General features: G+C 42.3%; 1 long non-coding RNA gene and 1 pseudogene across 1 annotated transcript; one reads left to right on the forward strand and one right to left on the reverse strand.

The window, feature by feature from the left end:
* Nucleotides 1-4065: 4065 nt before the first annotated feature.
* LOC124106627 (reticulon-4 receptor-like) lies at nucleotides 4066-7022 on the reverse strand (annotated as a pseudogene).
* A 2012-nt stretch (nucleotides 7023-9034) lies between these two features.
* Nucleotides 9035-15670, forward strand: LOC124106633 (uncharacterized). Its single transcript, XR_006856102.2, has 2 exons — nucleotides 9035-9586; nucleotides 13166-15670. It is a non-coding gene; the product is annotated as an uncharacterized LOC124106633 (long non-coding RNA).
* Nucleotides 15671-16050: the final 380 nt, after the last annotated feature.

The following is a 16050-nucleotide window of genomic DNA, read 5'->3' on the forward strand; positions in this document are numbered from 1 at the left end:
ATCCTCCAAACAAAAGTTGAATAAAGAAACTATAGAACTCAATACACAATTAATAACCTAGACTTAACCGACATATATAGAATATATCAACCATCATCAAGTGGATATACTTTTTTTCCTCAGCAGCACATGGATCCTTCTAAAAAATATACAATATATTATGCCACAGGGCAAATATAAAATGTGGAGATAATACCATGCATCTTATCTGGTCATAATGGAATGAAACTGGAAATCAATGATAAAAGGAGGAAGGAAAAATCTTACTTCACATGGAAAATGAACAATATGTTACTGAATGATCAATGGGTTACAGAAAACATAAAGGAGGAAATCAAAAAATTCTTAGAGATAAATGAAAATACAGACAAAACATATTGGAATCTATGGGACACAATGAAAGCAGTTTTAAGAGGGAAATTCATTGCCTGGAGTTCATTCCTCAAAAAAATAAAAAAAAAAAACCAACAAATAAATGAGCTCACACTTCATCTCAAAACCCTAGAAAAGGAAGAGCAAAGCAACAGCAAATGTAGCAGAAGGCAAGAAATAATTAAAATCAGAGCGGAAATCAACAAAATTGAAACAAAAGAAACTATTGAAAAAATTGACAAAACTAAAAGTTGGTTCTTTGAAAAAATAAATAAGATAGACCCTTTGCTAACAGAAGAAGAGAGAGAACTCAAATCACTAACATACAGGATTAAAAAGACAATATCACAACAGATGCTACAGAAATACAGAAGATAACTAGAAATTATTTTGAAACCCTATATTCCAATAGAATAGAAGATAGTGAAGACATCGATAAATTTCTTAAGTCATATGATTTGCCCAGATTGAGTCAGGAGGATACACACAATTTAAACAGACCAATATCAATGGATGAAATAGAAGAAGCCATCAAAAGACTACCAACCAAGAAAAGCCCAGGACTGGATGGGTATACAGTGGAGTTTTACAAAACCTTTAAAGAAGAATTAATACCAATACTTTTCAAGTTATTTCAGGAAATAGCAAAAGAGGGAGCTCTCCCAAATTCTTTCTATGAGGCCAACATCACCCTGATTCTGAAACCAGACAAAGACACTTCAAAGAAAGAAAACTACAGACCAATATCTCTAATGAACCTAGATGCAAAAATCCTCAATAGAATTCTGACGAATCAGATACAAAAACATATCAAAAAAATTGTGCACCATGATCAAGTAGGATTCATCCCTGGGATGCAAAGCTGGTTCAATATATGGAAATCAATAAATATTATTCACCACATCAATAGACGCAAAGAAAAGAACCATATGATCATCTCGATAGATGCAGAAAAAGCATTCGACAAAGTACAGCATCCCTTTATGTTTAAAACACTAGAAAAACTAGGGATAACAGGAACTTACCTCAACATTGTAAAAGCTATCTATGCTAAGCCTCAGGCTAGCATCATTCTACATTGAGAAAAATTAAAGGCATTCCCTCTAAAATCTGGAACAAGACAGGGATGCCCTCTCTCACCACTTCTATTCAACATAGTTCTCAAAATACTGGCCAGAGCAATTAGACAGACAAAAGAAATTAAAGGCATAAACATAGGAAAAGAAGAACTTAAATTATCACTATTTGTGGATGACATGATCCTATACCCAGAAGACCCAAAAGGTTCTACAAAGAAACTACAAGAACTAATAAATGAATTCAGCAAAGTGCCAGGATATAAAATCAACACGCATAAATCAAACGCATTCCTGTATATCAATGACAAATCTTCTGAAATGGAAATGAGGAAAATCACCCCATTTACAATATCCTCAAAAAAATATACATTGCTGGTGGGACTGCAAATTGGTACGGCCAATTTGGAAAGTAGTATGGAGATACCTCGGAAAGCTGGGAATGGAACCACCATTTGACCCAGCTATCCCCCTTCTCGGTCTATTCCCCAAAGACCTTAAAAGAGCGTATTATAGGGATACAGCTACATCAATGTTCATAGCAGCAAAATTCATAATAGCTAGACTGTGGAATCAACCTAGATGCCCTTCAATAGATAAATGGATAAAAAATATGGCATTTATACACAATGGAGTATTACTCAGTACTAAAAAATGACAAAATCATGGCATTTGCAGGGAAATGGATGGCATTAGAGCAGATTATGCTAAGTGAAGCCAGCCAATCCCTAAAACACAATTGCCAAATGTCTTCTTTGATATAAGGAGGGCAACGAAGAACAGAACAGGGAGGAAGAGCATGAGAAGAAGATCACCATTAAATAGGGACAGGAGGGGGGAGGGAAAGGGAGAGAGAAGGGAAATTGCATGGAAATGGAAGGAGACCCTCATTGTTATACAAAATTACATATAAGAGGAAGTGAGGGCAAAGGGAAAAAAACAAGAGACAGAAATGAATTACAATAGATGGGGTAGAGAGAGAAGATGGGAGTGGGGGGGAGGGGAGGGGAGGGGGGATAGTAGAGGATAGGAAGGGCAGCAGAATACAACATACACTAGTTTGGCAGTATGTAAAAAAATGGATGTGTAACCGATGTGATTCTGCAATCTGTATACGGGGTAAAAATGGGAGTTCATAATCCACTTGAATCAAATGTATGAAATATGATATGTCAAGAGCTTTGTAATGTTTTGAACAACTAAAAATAAAAAAATAAAAAAAAAAGAAATACGGAGCACTGTGACCATAAACAAACTTTTTCTGAGAATGTTTATCCATTCTTGAAAGGATTAAGCTGTTCAAAGGATGTTTTTTTTCTTTTCCCTTGTTTTAATTAACAATGATGTATAAAAGAAGGATAGAGAAAAGTAAAGAAGGTGCTCATTTATACTGGATGTGTGTGTGTGTGTGTGTGTCTTTCTTTAAGCATCTCTGCTGTAACAGGAACTACAGATTGTCAGCTGGTTTTGACACTCCCCTGGGCTTCTGGAGCCCCAGCTGGCCCCAGGGCCATCTTGTGCCACCAGCAATGTTCCCCTCTGCTGTTCCCTCCCCCAAATTACTGAATTTTCTCCTCCTCCTCCCCAGCCCCTGACCTGTGGGGGAGGGGGCCTTCCCTGTAAGCACCCTACCTAGTTTCTTGGCCATGTGGCCTCTTTCCCTTTTGTTTCTGAGTCCTTCCTGGCCTAGGCCTTGGGAAAGTGTGCACATGTGTATTTCTGTCTGTGTTGTGGGTACTTTTTTTCATACATAGGCATGCATGCATGTAGCTCCTGCCTGGTCATACGTGTGTGTTGTGCACACATGCGTACAAGGGCATGCAGATCCTCAAAGGACTGTTTCTGGGCTGTGGGTGTGTTGTAAGAGAAATAGAATCTGGCTGTATCCCTGGGCAGTGGTAGGAAGGTGTACATAGTTCCTGCCTGGTCTCAAGCCTGGCTTTACCAAATCAGCTGTTCTTCAGGGCCACCCTACTCCTGTCCATCTCCCAGAAGAGGGAGAATGTTCTTCATCTCTTATCCTCAATCTCCTCTTGGGGGCAATGCAAAGCTGGGTGGAAGGAACTAAATTAGATGTCCTGCAAAAGCAGCCTCACAGAGACCCACAGGCCTGGCATATGCTCTATCAATCCAGCTCTCAGGGTATGTTTTTGGGCTCAAGAGCAAGCTTAGAAGGTGGCAGGGATACCATGTCATACCTGGTACATGCAGCTGGGTGACTCCACTTCTTCTCAGGGGCCTTGTGTGATGGTGTCCAGTGAGGTGCAGCACCTGGTCCCACCCCTGCCTCTCACCACTCACAGCACCTCAGCCCGAGAGGCCATAGTTTAAGAAAAGTGCTCTTTATTCCACATCATCCAATATTTTTACACAAGTAAATTAAAAATGCATATCTCTATATATAGTGATCTGAGTGGGAGACTGCATTCTGGAACAAATGCTACCCCAACCCTGTAAACATGATGGGATGGAGATGGGGTTGGGCTAGTGGGGTGGCATCCATCAGGGAGGACTGGCCTGCCCAAAATGACCTGTCCCTGGTGCTGGCTGGCTGCAGGGTGGGAGACCCCCTTTATACACACACCTGGCTGCTGAGAGGTTCTGGGGTTGTAGCTGGTCAGCAGGATGCAAACATTGTCCACATTACCAGCACAAGGCCAAGGGGCACAAGGCTGCAGGCCAGGGCTGGAAGGGCACCTGAACCCTCTTCATCACTTGCCCTGCTGCCTCCACTTCCCGCTTGTCGTAGATGACACTGACTGCGGGCGTGGTTCTTGCGGGAATAGCCTGTCCTCTGACGAGGACCAGTGGTGAGGACTCCTGGTGACTGAGACCCCTCTGGCTGTAGTGCAGTCAGTGGGGGCTCTGCAGAGCTGGTCAGGGTCCCAAAGAGAGAGTCATTGATGTTACGTGGGCCTGAGCTGTTGCCTCTGGGCTGTCACCAGGTGGAACACGCCTCTTGAGTGTATTGCCAGCAGAAGCTGGCCTACCAGATTCTAGCACAGAGGCCTTGTCTGCAGTGAATGGCTGGCAGCATTTGGGCAGCCCCAGCAGCTCCTCATCAGTGGCCACACTAGTCCAGATGGGATGGAAGGGCCTGGCTTCCACAGCAGAGCCCTCTAGGTCATTGGCAACAAGACACTGGAAGTCACAGCCAGCCAGGTGCATGGGCAGTTTACAGGGCATCTCAGATGAGGAACATTGGAACTGCTGCATCTCAGATGAGGAACATCGGAACTGCTGCAGCCAGGCCCAGAATGGGTGTGCCAGGTAGTCGCATACCCAGGGGTTGTCATTGAGCCGCAAATACTGCAGAGCATGTAGAGGTGCCAGGGCCTCTGTAGGCAGCATTGAGAGTCTGTTTGCAAACAGGTAGAGTGCCTGAGGCGGCCAAGGTCATGGAAGACATGTGGGTGCACATGGGCCACACGATTCGGGATGGTCAAGACTTTGCAGGCCACGGAAGGTGTGCTCTGGCACACTGGGGATGTGGTTACTGTGAAGGAAAAGGTGTGTGAGGTTGCTCAGGTCATGGAAGCCATTGTCTGTCAGTGCCTGCAGCCAATTGTCTTGAAGGTAGAGGTACTGCAAGGTGGCCAGGCCACGGAACAGGCCAGGGCCCAGTTCCTGCAAGCTACAGCAGTCCCCCTGGGCCCGATCTCCATCCCCATATTTCAAGCATTATTCATGGCTTGCCTGCCCCCAGCCCCCTAACAGCTTGCAGGTCATGCTGGAGGAGGAGGAGATGTGCTCTTGGCATACACTATAGGGCCACCAGACTGAGCACAAGGACTACTAGGAAGTGGGGTTCAGACTGTCTCATCCCTAGTCTGTCAGGTGCTGGGGTTTGGGTAGCTTATGCGGAAATCCTCCTTCAATACTGTAGAAAGAGGCACACTGAGGTTCAGAACTCTATGCCCAGCCTAGGCCCTTTTAGCTCTTGATAAACCCTAGAAGCTGGGAGACTGGGGATTTCCCCTCATTTCACAATGGGGAGTTGTGATTTAATGAAAAAAAAATGCAAATAGCAGCCACTATGGGTTCCAGGGGGTATGGGGTGGGTCTACCAAATAGCACCTCTGCTGTTACAGGAACAGTGGTCTGGGTGCAGTGAGGGCATGGGGTGAAGGAGTATAGTTCCCACCCCAGAGTACCCTGCCCCCAGCAGGCTGCTCCCTCCTCCACACATCATCCCTTTTAAGCACTTCCTGACTTGGCTTGGAACACCTCCTGCAGCCTCCTCCCCTGGCCTCATTTTCTGCTTGATCCCCTCCCAGGGGAGGAGTTCACTCTTCCCAGCTAGTCACTGCAGGTCCCAACTGTCCTCAACTCTCCAACCCAGATGCACACTCAACTGGGACAGTCTCCCAGCAGCAATCTCCCCCTGCTTATGGTGTTGTACCCTCGCTTCCCTTGAAGGGCCAGACACTCCTGGGCCTTCAGTGAGGCTCTATACTAGCAAAAGACTTCTCCTGGGGCTAGGGTGACCTGGCCTCAACAGCAGGGCCTATTATTCCACCATCAGATTCCCTGCCCCTTTGAATGCTGAAGGTTCTTTCAGCCTACCTCGCCTTAGGAATGAGTCTATTGAAATGTGAATCATTTCACATCGGGTTATGGCTTGTAAGCTAACACTTGAGTTATCAACTAACACCTTCATTGACAGCTAACACCTTCCTTGGTAGCTAGCTAAGAGCAGGATTCTGCAGATAGGAGCTGGCTAAGTGCTGGGGTTGGAGTCGAGAGGGAGGAGAGAGAGATCCATGGTCCAGCTTCAACCAGCCAGGACTGTGACCCTTGGGCCTTCCATACTATGCTGGGCCCCCTGCCACAGGGGTCCTCTTCTGCCTAGAGCACAACAATTGCTCTAAATGCAGAGTCCCAGCAAACCAGTTAAGTATAATAGTCATTAAATATGTCCCTAGGTCCTGGGAGCATGTCCAGGCATCTCCCTTCTGAACTCTGCCTTGCTGGGTTTGGGGTCATTTGTTGGTTGCAAGAGAGATGGCAGCCCCAGGATGGGGGTCCAGAAAGTCAGAAGCCTATGAGCCCCCAAGCCCTGGGTAACCTTCCCAAGGCTGGATATGCATGAGAGGCATTTTGGCCTTATGTTCTATTTAAATTACTGACACCCCTGCTTCCTTCTTATGCATCTTCCCTGGGAAAGTGGAGCTTGGCCATGCAAGTTCCCCACAGTGTTTCACCTGCTGTCACAGGCACACACTGTGCTATGTAAACTGTATTTCCTAGCCCAGGAATTCAGGAAGACCTTGGGTTGGTTGCGTTGGGGGCCCTCAGTGGTCAGGCTCACTGCCATAACTGGGCCACATCACCAGTCAAGCCATGCCACAGACTGTGCATATCACCAACTGTGCCATGCTCTTGATTAGGCCTCCCTGAGACTGGGCCATGCCACCAACCTCTCTCTGCCATAATGACAAGTTCTCTGTGCTACCTACCATATATGTTGACCATGTCCCTCACATCATGACTGAGCTAGGCTACCACTGCATCATGTCCTATGGCCCCAAGACCTGAGGTGTGGTCGGTGAGTTCACTGGTATAGATGCCCATGTTGACTCCAGACTGAGCCACACAGGGGAGGCAGGCAACTGGGAGAGTGGCCACATGGCACTCAACTCTGGTAGCAGCAGGTATCAGGCACAAAGACAAGGCTTTATTCCTGCCAAGACAACTGCTTTTTGGAAACCAACTTCTGAGAGTCGGCCCTCCACACTGGCCCTGCTATCCACACAGCGGCTGAGGTGGGCTTTCTTCTGCTGCAGCCACAGTAATTGGCTCCAGCCTGGGCCCCCTTGGGGCCTTCCCCGCTGGTCTCCATAGCAAACCCTCTGCTGAGCAAGCATGAGGGGGCATCTTTATATGAAATAATCAAATCCAACTTTGTGGCATTGTTTGTATTTACAGTGGGGGCCCAGGGAATACAGAAAACCCAACCAGGTAGTCAGGAGGGTGTCCTCTGACCTTACACCATGGCTGCCCCATTTGACCTCTTCCTGCCCTCCACCTTGGAAAGCAACCCCTCCCTATCCACCAGAAAGCCTCACTGGGCCAACCCCCTGGCCTCTGCAGCCTTCTGAACTACAGGGCTCCTGACCTCCAGGGCCGGTCCCCTCCTTGCCCATCTCTCCTATTTTTCTCCCCAACCTGACCATTAATTCTCCCAGGAGATTCTGCCCTCTTCCTGGAGATCAGCCTGGCCACCCTTGCCACTCTCATCATCTCATTCAGGTACCAACTCTCAGTGATCATCCAGTGTGAATGTGACTCCAGACACATCCAGGGAAAAAACAGCCCTGCAAGGGCTCCAGTTCTCACACATATGAACCACATGGATTGCCCCCTCAGATCCCTGCAGCCACCCCAAGGACAGGCCAGGTGGCCACCTGAGCCTGTCCTTGGTGCCCCTCTTGCCATTCCCCAGGAGCCTGGCTGTAGTTGTATAGAAGCTCCCTCCTCATATCCAGATGAGAGGGATCTCCTGCCTGAAGGGTCAATTCCCCTCTACCCTGGTATACTAGCATTCCCTGACACCCAGGTGGAGAGGTCTCCCACCTGGAGAGGCGAGTCCCCTCTACCCTGTCTGCAGCGGTATAGGAGCTCCCCCGCTAAACACCCAGGTGGGAGGGGTCTCCCGCCTGGAAGGGTGAGTCCCCTCCACCCTGGCTAGGGTGGCATAAGAGCCCCACCACCAGACACCTAGGTAGGAGGAGCCAGTCATCTCTACCCTAGTGCTGGTGGAATACGAGCTCCCCCAGATGCCCAGGTTTGAGGGGTCTCCCACCTGGTGGGACAAGTCCCCTCTCCCCTGGCTGCAGTGGTATAGGAGCTATCCTGGACACACAGGTGGTAGGGGTCTCCCACCTGACGGGGCGAGTCCCTCTACCCAGGCTGCAGTGGTATACAAGCTCCCCCAGACACCCAGTTGGGAGTGGTCTCCCTCCTGGAGGGGTGAGTCCTCTCTACCCTGGCTGCTGCAATATAAGAGCTCCCCTGACACCCAGGTGGAAAGGGTCTTTCACCTGGAGGGGCGAGTCCCCTCTACCTTGGCTTCGGAGGCACTTGGCTCCCCACCGGGAAGGGCGAGTCCCCTCTACTCAGGCTATGGCAGTATACAAGCTCCCCCAGACACCCAATTGGGGGAGGGGACTCCCGCCTTGATGGGTCTCCCGCCTGGAGGGGCAAGTCCCCTCTACCCTGGCTAAGGAGGTATACAAGCTCCCCCTGACACACAGGTGGGAGGGGCCTCCCACCTGGAAGGGCAAGTCCCCTCTACTTTGGCTGGTGCCCTATAAGAGATCAAAGGACATCCAGGTGGGAGGGGTTTCCTGCCCGCAGGGGGAACCTCTCTACCCTAGCTGTAGCATTATACAAGCTCCCCCCCACACCCATTGGGTGTGGTCTCCTGCCTGTAGTGGAGAGTACCCTCTACCCTGGCTGTGGAGGTATAGGAGCTCCCCCCACAACACCCAGGTGAGAGGGGGTCTCCCGACTGGAGGGGCATGTCCCCTCTACCCTGGCTGTGGTGGTATACTAGCTTTCCCTGTAGAGAATCAGATGTGACTGTGAGCTTGAAAACGTGATTATTATTGCCCTTGATGGAGTCTGCCTGCAAACAGGATATTCTGTCAAGGTCTAGATAAGGTGACAGCAAATTATGCTTGCATATGAGATGTTTTGTTGTCTTTGTTGGGGCTTACTTGCAAACGAGAGGTACCTTCACAGTTTAGATAAGGTAACATTGGACATGCTTGAAAAAGAGGTGTGTACTGTCCTTGGGAGGACTTGCCTGCAAACGGGATGTTCTGCCAAGTGGGCTAGGAGGGCGCCAAGAAAAAATTTTTTTTTTATCTGTTCTTGACAAAGAGCAGAGCTCAGCATGCTCAGGCCAAGAGTAGATTAGCCATGAGAAGCAGATCACTTCTGATTAGAAAGTAAAACTTCTGTATGCTATGTTTAACTAGCTAAAAGACCTGCTATAAAAAGATTGCTGTATACAATAAAAGACTTTTTTTCTTCTGCTGCTTTGCTTGCTCTGCTTCTTCTTTCTTCTCAAGCTGACCTGCGAGTGAATTACTGCAACATTTGGCATGTGAGCAGGATCCAGCACAGAAAGGGTAAGCACTCCAGGTTAAGAAAAAGAAAGGGGACTTTTGGGATTAACAAAATATCGAAAGGGTATCCCCTGGGTTGAAAGAGACTTTAGGGGAACTTTCAGAACTAACAAAACATCAAAAGGGTATTCACTTCAGGTTGAGAAAACTTAAGGGGGACTTTCAGAATTAACATAGAAAACTCCCAGTCCTTAAAGGAACAATATGTGGAGTTACTACAAAGATTATTGTATTCCATAGATGTAAAAACATATCATAAGAGACTTAAAGAGTTATTTAAAATTATAGAATGTCATTGTCACTGGTTCCAGTTTCAAACCAAGGTCCAGTTAAATTTATAGGAATGGAAATTGGTTCAGAAAGAACTCCGTAAGCAGCATCAGGCTGGGAATGTTATTTCTTTGAAGATTTGGACATTGTGTAGCGCTATTACTCAAGCATTACAATTATTAGAAAGCAATAATGAAAAGGGTTCTCATTGTGAAAGCCAAGTTGATACATCAAAATCTGATACTAAGATTAACAAAACGGAGCCCAAGGAAGATATCTGTGATACTATAGATGAGTCTCCTAAATCAGATCTGGGTGATGTGGAAGATTCAAAAAGTTCAGATAGTGACTCCAATATAAAAGAAATTATGGAGGCCTTTGTGGAAAAAATGAAATTAAAAAAGCAAAGGTCCTCTCTTAAACCTACTACTCCTTCTAATGCTTCTCTCTTTCCAATGACAAAGTATAAAATTGATATGGGTAAAAAACAACAGCACTTTTCATTTCCTTACTATGATATATGATGATGATGATGATCTTACAGCTCCCTCTAGTGGTTTTGTTAATCCACCACATTTATTTCCTATAACTGGACAACAAAACCTTCATAATCCCCAAATGATTGATGTTCATTATACTACAGTAAAGTACAAATTTATAAAGGATTGTCACAAAAAAGGTAAAGGTGTCTTTTACCTGAAGTCAAACTAAACTAAACAAAAAGCGTAAATTTTATGGTACTTTCTAATTACCAGCCGGTCATTTTTTTCTAAGACTCTTGCTTTTTCTTAGATTCTGTATTTTTTGAGCTCATAATTTTGATCCTACAGACCTAAGTTAATGTTTTTCTGATCAGTTCTATTTTTGACCAACTGTGGAGTATTTAAACATTACAATGGAAATTTCACCTAAAATAGCTACAAGGCCTTTATTGTGTTATGTGTGCACACTTGTATTATGTTTTGTATGTCTGTTCGTGCGTATGTCCATATATCATGTACATGATATAAAGGTTGATATATATGTAAAGAGAGCTCGTAAAAATTTTTAAAAAATGGGTCCAAATATTTTTAATTCACTGATTTAAATGGTTAAATTTAAATTGGGTAAACAGATAAAAAAATAAGATGTCTTTAACATGTTACTGTCTGATGTGCTTTGGTTCTAGGACTTTTCTTCAACAACATCAACAAAATGGCTAACACTGTTCATTATACTTGTCTAATGTTTTGATAAAATAAGTAAATTAATTAGACATAAGATTACTCGTTTATGAGTACTTTTGTTAAATATCTGATTGATGTACAAGGTTAATATGCTAAATGTTAAATATACCATTAAATATTTTTAACTCCTTAAATTACATTAGATAACATTATTGATTATTTTTAAGTTGGTAAATAAATAATAAATAAATGGTTGCTTTGTCATCCCTGATATTTAGACACTATATTTTCATAATATGGTAAACAGATGTGATTAATTGTGTACTACAAATAACAAAATATCTCTTATTAAAATGGAATAATTTGCCTAAATTCAAAAATTTACAAGGATTGTTTCAAAGTATGAGTAAAGAAGGAGTTAAAAGATGGAAAAAAATTAGAAGGTTCTAGGTATGGATTTAATAGAAGAAAAATTTGTTTCTGGAAGTGAATAAATAAGAGGGTTTAAGCAAGGGATAAAGAAGGTCTGTGTACATTGGCTATATAGGTTTAAGTAAATGATAAAGAAGGTCTGTGTACATTGGCTATATATGTAAGTTTTTTTAGCAATTAATCTTGAAGGAATTAAGGATTATACAACTATGGTTAAACAACAACTATTATTTTTCAATATTCTAATATGTTATTTCTTTAAGAGCTAAACTTGATTAATATAAAAACATCAATAGTAATTGTGGTACTAACACTCTTCTTTGTATATTAAATATATTCATATTTTCCAGGTATATAAATCATTAAGATAGAAGCTTTAAAAAATTATATCAAGCTGGTGTTCTCCAAAAGGTTGCATGGTAATTTTAGGCTTATAAAAATAACATTGGAGATTTATTTATATCATTTAATGTTCTATAACTGGGCCTATTATCAATAAGATATATAAAGTTTTATGTTACTTTTTACACTGAGATACAATTAAAATGTATTTTTTTAAGTTAATGAGAGCCTAATCTACATAAAGGTTAATATTATAAAACACAAAAACATTTTTCTATTTTTCTACAAAAAGCTAAAAGCTTTCAACCTTTCTTTATTTCATGTTTTAGATGTGTTATCATATTGTGTTAGTTAATACTCAAATAAACTTAAACAATTATTTATATAAAATTATATTTAAAAACAAAAATAAACTTTAAAACTGCAACACTTTAGGTTTATAAAGAGCCCTGCTTACCTAAGATAAGACTCTATGTCCTATCTCACTACATGTAAAAATACCTACAAAAATAGTAGGCCAAATTTCAGTACATTTTACTCATATTAGAGCACATTCTATACTGCCAGGACCATTAACTAGAAAAAATCAAAATATTGATCAACTATTATTCCCCTTACAAAAGGCTCATCTAGAACATGCTTTACATCGTACAAACACTAAAGAACTTTATAAAAAATACAAAATAACTCAAAAACAAACACATGAAATTATAGCTAACTGTTCATCATGTGCTCCTTTTAATATTCCTTACTGTCCTCCTGGTGTTAATCCAAGGGGACTCCATCCTAATGCCCTTTAACAAATGGATGTTGTTATAATTCAGTCATTTGGACGACTAAGATATGTACACCATACTATTGACATTCATATTCATTTTCTATGGGCCACAGCATTATCTTCAAAAAAAGCTGATGCAATCATTTCTCATTTATTATCTTGTTTTGCTGTCATGGGAATTCCCAGAGAACTTAAAACTGACAATGCACCTGCATATACCTCACAAAAATTACATTCATTTTTACAAAAATATGACATTACACATACATTTGACATACCTTATAATAGTCAAGGTCAAGCTATTATAAAAAGGACAAATCATACGTTAAAAAATATATACTAAAAATAAAAAGGGGGCATATGGCTATGGCTTATACACCTCAAAATATACTTCATAAAACTTTACTAACTTTACATCTTTTAATGTCTAGTCAGGTTCCAAGGTTCCTGCAGCCCAGCAACATTTCTCTACATTTAAATCTCAGCCATTATTTCAAAAATCATAAATACCTATATGGTACAGGGATGAAAAATAAGAATGGATTTCTAGGTTATTGCACCACATGGGAAGGGGGTTTGCTCTTATTTCTACAGGTAAAACACCATTCTGGGTACCTTCAATACTTATCAAATTGGGAATGAGCGACCCATTTGTCAGACAATTTCAGGAGCTGGCAATGCAGAGAACTTCTACAATGGCAATGAGAACAGCAGACCCCCCAACATGGGGACAGATGAAAAAGTTGACTCAAGAAGCTGAAAAAAATCTTCAAAAGGCAAATCAGCCTTTAAATCTTGTTAATCTTTTATTAGCTATGCTTGCAGTTATTAATTGCCAGGTAAGTATAGTTTCTGCTCATTCTTTTGCTTATTGGGCCTATGTTCCTAACCCTCCTTTGGTGCACAGTGTTTCCTGGGAGAACCTAAAGTTTGTGTGTGTAATAATAATACTAATTTTCCCCCCCTCCTGTATGTGTGGGAATTAAAGCTATTCCATTCCATAAAAATCTGTATAATATTTCTAAGATAACTAGCTGTTGAAGGAGTTCCATTGTGTATAGGGACTCGTTCTTTCTGTTTGCCTTTTATAGCACATACCAGTTCTCATTCCTATAATACTTGGGGAATTAATTATCATAGTTATTCTACTGCTGTTTTTACTGTCATGATATCTTCCGAGGATTTAATACCTCTAATATGTATGTTAATCAATCATTGCTAACATCTGAAAAATGTTTTATCAGAACTCATCTTCCTTTATGTTCAGCTAAATACTTTGAAACCTTTTTAACTCATTTAGAGTGGGAAAAATGTCGTGATCATCACCCTAAAACAGTAGTTAAATATCAAAATATCACTATAGTTGATTGGAGTCCTGATCATTCTAAGTTTATAAAAAGTTGGTCAAATCGTACTTTAAGATGGCATCAACATAATGGGACAATAAATGCTTGGGGTAATGAGACAATTAAAATGCAACATTATGCTTTGGTCCCTCCAATGTTACAGCATACAAAGTTTTCCAATATTCAAGGGGATATATAAAAATTATGGGAAGTATCTGGGAAACTCACTGTATGGACTGGAAATTTCACATTAGATGTATCCCATTCCTCTCCTTTTGAAGTACATCTATATAATAATCTGACTTATTTTGCTTCTGCATATGTTAAATTCCCTTATTCTCTTATGATTGGAAACTGTGATTGGAATGAAACTTGGGGAACAAGATCATGTATAGACTGTTATCTTACTCAATGTGTAAATAGAACTAATTGGGAATTAATAGAAATTAATAATTATTCTTTAGTTATTATTAAAGCTCGCACAGAATTTTGGGTGCCTGTTAATTTGACTTGTCCTTGGTCTGATTCATTGTCTGTTACTCATTTGTACAATGCTGTTCAAGTTTTGTTACATCACTCTCGATGATTGGCAGGAATAGTTATAGCTTCTATCCTTGCAGTTGCTTCTGTAACTGCCACTGCTGCAGTAGCTGGCATTGCTTTACATCAAGGCATTCAAACTGCGGATTTCGTGAGAACATGGCATCAAGATGCTCATTTATTATGGCAACAACAAAAGGACTTAGACTCTCAATTGGCTACAGATGTGATACATTTACAACATACTGTTTCCTGGCTTGGCGATAAAGTGACTATCTTGGCTACCAGAAATGTTCTAAAGTGTGACTGGAATTCTTCTCATATTTGTGTGACTCCTGGGCCATATAATACCAGTGATTCCTGGGAAACTGTTAAAAGATGGTTAAATGGACATCAAAATTTAACTTTTGAAATTATGAATTTGGAAAAAACTATTATTGACACCTTTAGTAAGACATTACCTGAACTAACAGGATCTGATATTTTACAAAAATCATCTTCAAGTATTGCTAATTTAAATCCTTTAAGTCATTTCTCTACCTTGTTGTCAACTTCTTTAGGTAACACTGTAATAATTTTTGTTTTGTGTTTTGTTTTGTATATAGTCTTCCAACGCTGAAAAAAGTGAAGGCAACTGAAACATGAAACCTCTCTTATTGCTTCTGCTATGGCTCATTTACAAAAACAGAAGGAGGGAGATGTAGAGAATCAGATGTGACTGTGAGCTTGAAAACGTAATTATTATTGCCCTTGATGGAGTCTGCCTGCAAACGGGATATTCTGTCAAGGTCTAGATAAGGTGACAGCAAATCATGCTTTCATATGAGATGTTTTGTTGTCTGTTGGGGTTTACTCGCAAACGAGAGGTTTCTTCAAAGTTTAGATAAGGTAACAGTGGACATGCTTGAAAACGAGGTGTCTACTGTCCTTGGGAGGACTTGCCTGCAAAGGGAATGTTCTCCCAAGTGGGCTAGGAGGGCACTAAGAAAAATTTTTTTATCTGTTCTTGACAAAGAGCAGAGCTCAGCATGCTCAGGCCAAGAGTAGATTAGCCATGAGAAGCGGGTCACTTCTGATTAGAAAGTAAAACTTCTGTATGCTATGTTTAATTAGCTAAAAGACCTGATTTATTGCTGGCAGAAGGCTGCCTTCTTTGTTCACAATACTATAAAAAAGATTGCTGTATACAATAAAAGACTTTTTTTCTTCTGCTGCTTTGCTTGCTCTGCTTCTTCTTTCTTTCTCATGCTGACCTGCGAGTGTATAGGAGCTCTCCCCCACACACCCAGGTGGCAGGGGTCTCCCGACTGGAGGAGCATGTCCCCTCTACCCTGGCTATGGTGGTATACTAGCTTTCCCTGACACCCAGGTGGGAGGAGTCTCCTGCCTGAAGAGGCAAGTCCACTCTACCCTGGCTGTGGCAGTATACAAGCTCCGGCCTACACTCAAGGGGGGATCTCCCACATGGAGGGGCGAGTCCTCTCTACCCTGGATAATGTGGTATACAATCTCACTGTGACACCCAGGTGGGAGGAGTGTCCCTCTGGAGGGGCGAGTCCCCTCTACCCTGGCTGCAGTGGTATAAGAGCTCCC

Source organism: Marmota monax, unplaced genomic scaffold, assembly GCF_021218885.2.
Source record: "Marmota monax isolate L192 unplaced genomic scaffold, Marmota_monax_Labrador192_F-V1.1 WCK01_AAM20220418_F8-fsc00416, whole genome shotgun sequence".
NCBI classification, from domain to species: domain Eukaryota; kingdom Metazoa; phylum Chordata; class Mammalia; order Rodentia; family Sciuridae; genus Marmota; species Marmota monax.